The 8,606-nt window shown below is 46.5% G+C and overlaps 1 non-coding gene across 1 annotated transcript; it reads left to right on the top strand.

Moving 5' to 3' along the window:
- Window positions 1-7,514: 7,514 nt before the first annotated feature.
- TRNAK-UUU (transfer RNA lysine (anticodon UUU)) lies at window positions 7,515-7,588 on the top strand. Its single transcript has one exon. It is a non-coding gene; the product is annotated as a tRNA-Lys (tRNA).
- The last annotated feature ends 1,018 nt before the right edge of the window (window positions 7,589-8,606 follow it).

Genomic DNA, 8,606 nt, shown 5'->3' with positions numbered 1-8,606 from the left:
CAAGCCACTAGCCCCTATGGGAAAGACACCTCTGCGTCTTATACATGGGGGCGTCTTACAGACGGAAAAATACGGTACTCTATTCCGAACTTAGAAATGGAAAGCGTAATGCTGGTGGTCAACAAAAGAGGTTTAAAGACTGTCTCAAGGCAAATATTTAAAAATGTAATATAAGCACCAACAATTGGGAAACACTGGCCTGCAAGCACTCCAATTGGAGAACAGCCTTTGCCAAAGGTGTCAAGGGCTTTGAAGGCACTCAAACTCAGGACGCAAGAGAGAAACGTGCTAAGAGGAAGGCACGCTTGGCAAATCCACACCATAGCTGCCAAGTTATCCCTTTTTTTAAGGGATTTTCCCTTATGCTGAATAGGCTTCCTCGCGAGAAAAGGGAAAACTTGGCAGCTATGATCCACACCGTGATCAACTCTCGCCCGGAAACCAATGTCCCCACTGTGGAAGGACGTGTGGATCCAGAATTGGCCTCCACAGTCACTTACGGACCCACTGTTAAAACCGTGTTTATGGAAGACAATCTTACTTGGTTACGAGTGATCGCCAAAGAAAGAAGAAACTGCTTACTTACTTACTTACTTACTTCCTGGCTGAAATGTCTGGAGATCGACTTCCAGCCATTGCCAACAATACCGAACTAGATAGACCACCAACCACTCGCCTTGGTATATAATAAGGCAACTTCTCATCCTCCTAACACAGCTTGTCTCAAGGCTGTTTTGTCTGCTGCCCAAAGTGGAGCTGGGTGATAACGGGCTCATCCACACAACTCCTGAGAAATGCCACCGGCGTTCCCTTTGAAATGTTGCAGCGCTTTTCCAGGGCACATTTCACCTTTGCAAGCGGCCAGGAAAAGGCAGCTCCGGGCCCTTCATCCAGGCAGGCGCCTCTTCATTTTTGGCGTGCAAGGCAGCTGCTTGGCTTGCCTGTACAACTGGGCCAGCTGTATTGCAATACCTGAGACCCCCTTTGGCAAGCTTCAACCAGCTTGGAGCACAAAGTCGTCACTGCTTACTAGAGGAATGTCTATTGATGCACAAAGCAGGACTCCTGGCCTGTTCTGTGTCCCACATGAACAACACTCACAGGTGTACTTCAGCAACACTTGCAAAGGCTTCCTGAAATAGTGGGGGATCAATGCAAAAGGGAAGGCCCCACCCCGCTCCACCCTGTTTCTTCCACAATCTTCAGCATTGTTCAAATTTCTGGCCTCCTGCAGGTGGCGCCACAATGTAGGTTTTGAAGCCGTTTCATATTTCTTGTTCATTTACTAGCCTGAATTTTTCCGCTTTAAAAAGCAAACTGGGGGGGGAGGGGGAAAATACCCAAACAAATGTGGCACCGGCTGATTTATTTAACAAGCAAATCTGGCTTTTATCAACTTTAAATGGCAGGTTGCTTTATGGACCTGTAAAATGTTGGGGATTTAAGTGCATGGGGAGGGGGGCCAGAAATAATTAAGACCTCTCTCCTCAGCTCCCCCCCCTCTACTCTACTCCTCTTACTTTTTATTTGTCTTCAATTGGCTTTTGTGTATAGTAATTAGGGGCAATTGAGCCCCCCAGGCATCTTCAGGAATAATAATCCTGTAACAGCTATTTCCCGCCTCCTAGGCTATATTTCCCTCCAAAGCATGAAAGGAAGGTTTTTTACATGCTCTCTGTTGTGTTTCCATCCTGTCATCAGACAAATGGCAAAGTGGCTTCACTGCGGGAGGGTCTATGGAGTTATTCAAATGTGAAGAAGGTTGACCTCGCGTTTTGCTCTTTGCCCACCCTCCTACCAACCTCACCGGAATGAAACAGCTAACCCAAAACCTTCCAGGTGCTTCTCCTCACCATTGAAGTGAATGGGCAGCCTTTGAAAACCAAGGGCTCTATACATGAGCACTGGACCACAGCTTAACAAAAAAAGAGAAGCAGCTTTGGATCATGTCAGCACACTCTCTGGAGATCATAGCTGCCAAGTTATCCCTTTTTTAAAGGGATTTTCCCTTATGCTGAATAGGCTTCCTCGCGAGAAAAGGGAAAACTTGGCAGCTATGCTGGAGATCTTCAGATCCTAAGAAGAGCCTATTGCAGATATTAATATTCTGCAGTTTGAAGCAACTGGGTGCATAAAAAGGGACTGCGTCTGAAATGAAGCTTTGTCCAGAGCCATTAGATTCTCCAAGAAGAACTTCCTTCAAAACAATACAGAAACATCCATAAGGCACATGCCAGTCCAAGGGATATTGGACTTGCAAAATATTAATAATTCCAACAGACCTAGAAGCAGAGGTCCCCTCTCTCCCCACAGCCTGCATCCCAGCCTCTGTTAGCCTGGAGCTGTTCACCTGGAGAGCTTCATTTACACCCCTCCTCTCAAAGAGTCTGAGAACAAAGACTCCAGCCACCACCCTTCCAAGATGGTGGATCTGAACTCAATACCTCTCATGTGATCTAAGGTTAAACACTCAGGTGCTAGTTAGCAGAAAACAACAATAGTTAGTTCCCATTTTGTGGATAGACAGACTGAAGATGAGAGAATAGCAGGTAACCCAAGAATGCTCATTGAGTTCTTGGCTGCAATGAGATGTGAACTGTGGGTTGCATCCAAGCAAATCTTACCCAGAACCATTGAAATTAATGGACTTAAAATTAGTCATATCCATAGGATACAATCCTGAGGGGTTCCTGTCTCCATACTCAGGGATCATTAGCTAAGTAATACAGCAGCTCATTATGGCATGGGCATTTTGGGGTCCTATATAATTTCTGCTGTATTATACTGCTAGTTTTTTGAGTCTGCATTGTAAGACTAGAATAACACATGCAGATTCACTTACCTATTTTTATGCTGATAATAGATTGCCTTCTGATTAATCAAGTTGGGCTCAAGATTATGAGGACATGGACTCACGAGACCAGCAGCGTATGAAAACTAAAAGCTGATACCCGATAAGCAGAAGCAAATCACTACTCATGGGGTGAGTTTTAAATAGAAATTTGAGGGAAACAGGGCAGTCTCGAGCAGGTCGTGCGCCCTGGCGCTGAGGGTCGGAGATTGCTCCAGCGCCCTCGCCCTCACAGGGCGCAGCATGGCTTCCACGCGGCTTTGCCGCGCAGCGCCCTGCCTACCAGCCCGGGGCCCTGGCGCCCTGCGCCACCAGGACTCTACCTAGAGCCGGCCCTGGAGGGAAACAATGTGGGTTTTTTGGGTACAGTGTGACAAATGTCTAACTGGGGAGTCTAGGGATAAGGCATAAAAATTAATAATAATTTTATTATTTGTACCCCACCCACCTGGCTGAGAACCTTTGTAGGTGGTGTTAATTCCTTTAAACATCAGGAAAAACTTTCTGACGGTAAGAGCTGTTTGGCAGTGGAAGGGATTCCCCCCGGAGGTGGCAGACTCTCTTTCCTTGGAGGTTGTTAAGCAGAGGTCGGGTGGCCATCTCTCAGGGATTCTTTAGCTGCGATTCCTGCTTTGCAGCAGGGGGTTGGACTAGATGACCCTCAGGTCCCTTCCAACTCTTTGATTCTATCACAGCACTGGTGAAAAGCCTGAGTTTGCCTCCTGGTGTAAATTCCTACAATTCTCTTTTTTTGCATTGGCTCTCTGTCCTATAACTCCCTGTCAATCAAAAATTGGGCCCAAATTGTTCAAATTTTGCTTTCCACCATCCTAGATATTTCTGCAGAACTCAGGAGTGATGGTGATGATTAATTCCATCCGTCCCCTTTTAAGCTTTCGCCTTCCTCTGATGATTCTCCCTCTGATGACAGCATTTTCGAAGGGTGAAAGGGCAGCATGGGTTGTTCAGAACGGCCCTTTTCTACTACTGCTGCATTTTTATTTTTGTTTTGGTTTTTTTGCATCTCAGGCCTATAAATACAGTCCAATTTGTCACACTTGCCTACAAATTGCCATGGGATCCGTTAACTTGAGGCTTAGCCATTGTTTAAAGAAATAGCTTTCATCATAATAAAATAATAGAAACCCCTCCAGTAACTGGATGTGTCCAAGGCACTGCCTGTTAGAAGCTTTTCTTTAAAGAAGTAAAACTGGTGCATGCTCTTTGCCTCTGTTAAACCACAGAACCTAGGGCTTGCCAATCAGAAGGTCGGCGGTTTGAATCCCCGTGACGGGGTGAGCTCCCGTTGCTCGGTCCCAGCTCCTGCCAACCTAGCAGTTCGAAAGCACGTCAAAGTGCAAGTTGATAAATAGGTACCGCTCTGGCGGGAAGGTAAACAGCGTTTCCATGCGCTGCTCTGGTTCGCCAGAAGCGGCTTTGTCATGCTGGCCACATGACCTGGAAGCTGTACACCGGCTCCCTCGGCCAATAATGCGAGATGAGCGCCGCAACCCCAGAGTCGGTCACGACTGGACCTAATGGTCAGGGGTCCCTTTACCTTTTTATCTATTGTTTTATGCCATTTTTACATGTGCTGATCAAAAATATGACTCATGGAAAATTTGAGGAACAGGCTGATGTTACTCAGGGAGCAGATACAAGGAGCTGTGAGCCACTTGAAAGGGGGATTCTGTGTCATAATTAAGACACCCCCTCTTTGTAGATTGTCAGATACTGTACGTGTAAATTCCTGGACTGACATATGCTGGGAAGATACAGTTCAAGAACATTAGATGAGCCTGCTGAATCAAGCTGATAGCCCCTCTAGTCACAGAATCATGGACTGTTGAATTGGAAGGGACCACGGGGGTCATCTAGTCCCACCCCCTCCAATGCAGGAATCTTTCGCCCAATGTGGGGCTCGAACCCATGACCCTGAGATTAAGTGTCTCATGCTCTATTGGCCGAGTCAGCATCCTGATCTCACAGTGGCCAAAAGCAGAACCTTAGCACCTCAACCCTCTCTCCACTTGTGATTCCCGGCAATTTATCCAGAGCTATAAAGTCTCTGACAGTGGTAGGCTAGTCGCCATTGACAGGCTTCTCCTCAGTGATTTTGTCTATTCTTTTAAAGCCACCCCCACTGGTGGCCCACATTGCCTCTTGTGGGAGTGAGTTCCGTAGTTTAACTATGTTCTGTGTGAAGAAGAAGGATTTTATTTCATCTGCCCTCAATCATCCAACATTCAGTTTCGTGGATGCACTCAACTTCCAACTCTATCATGATTGGCTGCTGAGATATTGGGATCCCAAGGCATGTACGCGCAAGCATTTATTTATTTTTACAATATTTGTATGCTTCCCCATAACATGAAGTTGTCGGTGGCTTATAACAAAGAAGCACAACCACCGCTTAAATACAAAACAACACATTAAACCGTGCAATTGAAAGCTACATAGTGACAGCAAATGCAGTAGCAGCAGCAGCAGCAACAACAACAACACACACACACACACACACAAACACAATATTAAAAACAGAAATTTTCAAGACTGCACAATTACATCCTTGCACAGGATTCCATTTGCTGTTTCAATTTCCAGTTCAAAGCCTTTTTCCCTTGTGTCAGTTTAAGTGTTCTGCAGCAAACTGACAGCGCAAAGGAACAAGTGACGTTGGGATAAAACCCTGCACGGAAGGCCAAGGGGGGAAAGGCTGGCAGTGGCTACTAACCCTGATGGCTGTGTTCTGTCTCAGTGTGCCTCTGCATGCCTGTTGCTGGAAACTGCATGCAGGGATGGTGTTGCTGTGCTCAGGTCCTGTTTGCAGGGTTCCCAAGGGCATCTGGTTGGCCACTGTGAGGACAGAATGCTGGACTTGGGGCTCATCCACACTTACATTTGCCACGCGTTCCTAGGCGTAGGTCTGGGCTTTCCAGGTATGTGTCCAAATGCTTTTTTCTTTTTTTTGCCCCGAGTTTTCCCTGAGAAAAAAACGCTCTTTACTGCTGAATCAGAGGAAATGGCAATCTGTGAAAAACCCAAATTGCATTTTTTTCCAATTCAATGTCAAAGAGCAGGCTTTCCTAGGGAAAGTGGTGGAGGGGGGGGGGGAAGCACTTGGATACAGACTGGAAAGATGCAGTCCTGTGACTCGAAAGCAGGGGGCAAAAGGTAAATGTGAATGAGCCCTAGGTGAGCCAGTGGCCTGATCCTGCAGGCTCTTCTTATGTTTGTATGTTATTTTTATGACAGCATTGCAGGGGGTTGGACTAGATGGTGCTTGGGGTCCCTTCCAACTCTCCAATTCTATGATTCTACCCCAGGCAGAGCAGAGCACATTGCTTTTCTTGAGATTACCATAGTGCTCTTGCTTATTGCAGCAAGGCATGGGCAAGAAATATCTCTGAGGATTGTGCCCCATGAAAACTTGTGGCCAGGGAGGTTACCCCTGGGATATTTCAACTCCCACACACTCTTTGGAACTGCATTCAGATTGGGTTTCAATTCCAGTTTTTGTGTGTGTGTGTGTGTGTGTGTGTGTGTCACCTATGCAGAATGGTCTCAGAATAGAAACAGTCAATATGGATAAGTCAACATGATTAATTTTTTAAAAAAGAAACCAGTCACCTCAGTTTTCAGCACCACCAAGGCTCCCAGATCAACTTAAACAAAACAAAATCCAAATGTCACGACACAAGAGGAAAATAAATCGAGATGGAGGAGGAAATAGGCAACACAGTCCAATCCAGTGCATATTTATTTGTAAATGAATCCCACAGCATTCAATAAGATTTGCTTCTAAGTAAGAGCCAAATTGTATAATGGTAAAGGCATTATTAAATAGCAGACTTAAAACAGCCCATGCTACTTTCTTTAGAAAAAAAAGCATCCACCGGATTCCATGAGCTGGATTAGGAATGTGGTGTGAGGGTGAGGGAGACTTAACCCTTTCCCCTTGCCAATTTCCACACTGAAAATCCCCCCCCCAGCTGCAATTTGCTGCAAAAACAACAACGCATGTCTGAATTCTCCTGGCAACATGGCTATACTGTACTTCCCTTTCAAAAGAGCTGCTGAACAGTGCAACGCTATGCTTGTCTGCAGCAAAGTAAGTTGCATTGAGTTCGGTGGGGCTGAAATGGATGCATTCTGTCAACTTCAGTCTTGAAGTCCAGTTTGCCATGTTTCTGCTTCAATTTCCTTCATCAAAAAAATCATGAAAAATTATAGGCATTTTTTGTTTGTGCACTTCTCCTAACATATGCAATTTGCAAGCAATCTCCCCTAATAAGGTTCATTTTTTAGAAATGTACACTTCTTTTGTCGTGTGCAGTGTTTGGCAGGGTAACTGCTTTGCAAAATTCAAAGGACTGTGAATTTCAAAGGGCAGCTGCTTTTTAGCTCACGGATTGCTTTGGGAAGGGCAGATCAGGCAGGGTTGATGAAGCAGCGCCCTCCCCCGCCATCAATACCCGGTCCCAGGTAAGTGTAAATGCAGATGGATATACTTACCTATTCCCCCCCCGGGCACCACCCAGCATTTCTGCCTCACTTTTCTATCAATTCAACCAAGGCACTTTACAATCGCTCATTTAGAAAAATGAAATGAAATGATAACTTGCAGCAATGCATTGCCAGCCAAAAAGCAAGCTGTGATGGGGCCAGACATAGCTCAGTTGGTAGAGCATGAGACTTTTAATCTCAGGGTTCTGCGTTCAATCCCCACGTTGGGCAATAAATTCCTGCATTGCCAAGGGGTTGGGCTGGATGATCCTCGTGGCCCCTTCCAACCCTGTGCTTCTGTGCTTCGGTGATCTCTCTCTGCCTTTGCAATCAAGTGCACACTCAAGAATTAAACTATGGGACTCGCTCCGTAGAGGCAGTGAGGGCCACCAACTTGGCTTTAAAAGAGGATTTGGCAAATTCAAGGGGGAGAGGGCTACCGATGGCTGTTAGCCATGTTGTGTTTGCTCTGCCTATGCAGATGGAGGCAGCAATGCTTATGAACACCAGTCGCTGGCAACCATGGGATGAGGGAGGGCTCTGGTGGTCAGATCCTGCTTGCTGGTTGGCCTCGGGCATCTCGTTGGCCACTGTGAGAACAGGATGCTAGGTTAGGTGGGCCATTACCCTGACCCAGCAAACTCTTCTTGTGTTCTTAACCCAGGTTTGCTACATTGTAGTGTACAAAACGTGGGTGGCGCTGTGGTCTAAACCACTGAACCTTGGGCTTCGCAATTGGAAGGTCGGCGGTTCAAATCCCCGCAATCGGGTGAGCTCCCATTGCTCGGTCCCTGCTCCTGCCAACCTAGCAGTTCAAAGGCATGTCAAAGTGCAAGTAGATAAATAGGTACCGCTACAGCGGGAAGGTAAACGGCGTTTCCGTATGCTTCTCTAGTTCGCCAGAAGCGGCTTAGTCATGCTGGCCACATGACCTTGAAGCTGTCTGTGGACAAACGCCGGCTCCCTCAGCCTATAGAGTGAGATGAGCGTCCGCGACTGGACCTAATGGTCAGGGGTACCTTTACCTTTTAGTGTGCAAAACAGCCCATCCCACAAAGCCATTTAAGAATCCTTCTCTGCCCTGAAGCACCTAGGCTTCGCCATCATGCCAGAGGAATCTAAACCTGCCAAGTGTGAGTTTTCATTTTCTTCTCCTTTTATTGGGATGCAAAAGGCAGGCTGGATTCATAGTGTTTTCTAATTGAATTATTGCCGAGCTTGGAGGGGAGGGGATATCAAATGTTCCAGG

This window comes from Zootoca vivipara, chromosome 10, assembly GCF_963506605.1.
Source record: "Zootoca vivipara chromosome 10, rZooViv1.1, whole genome shotgun sequence".
In the NCBI taxonomy this organism is placed as follows: Eukaryota; Metazoa; Chordata; class Lepidosauria; order Squamata; family Lacertidae; genus Zootoca; species Zootoca vivipara.
This window is presented reverse-complemented; position numbering and strand designations above follow the sequence as displayed.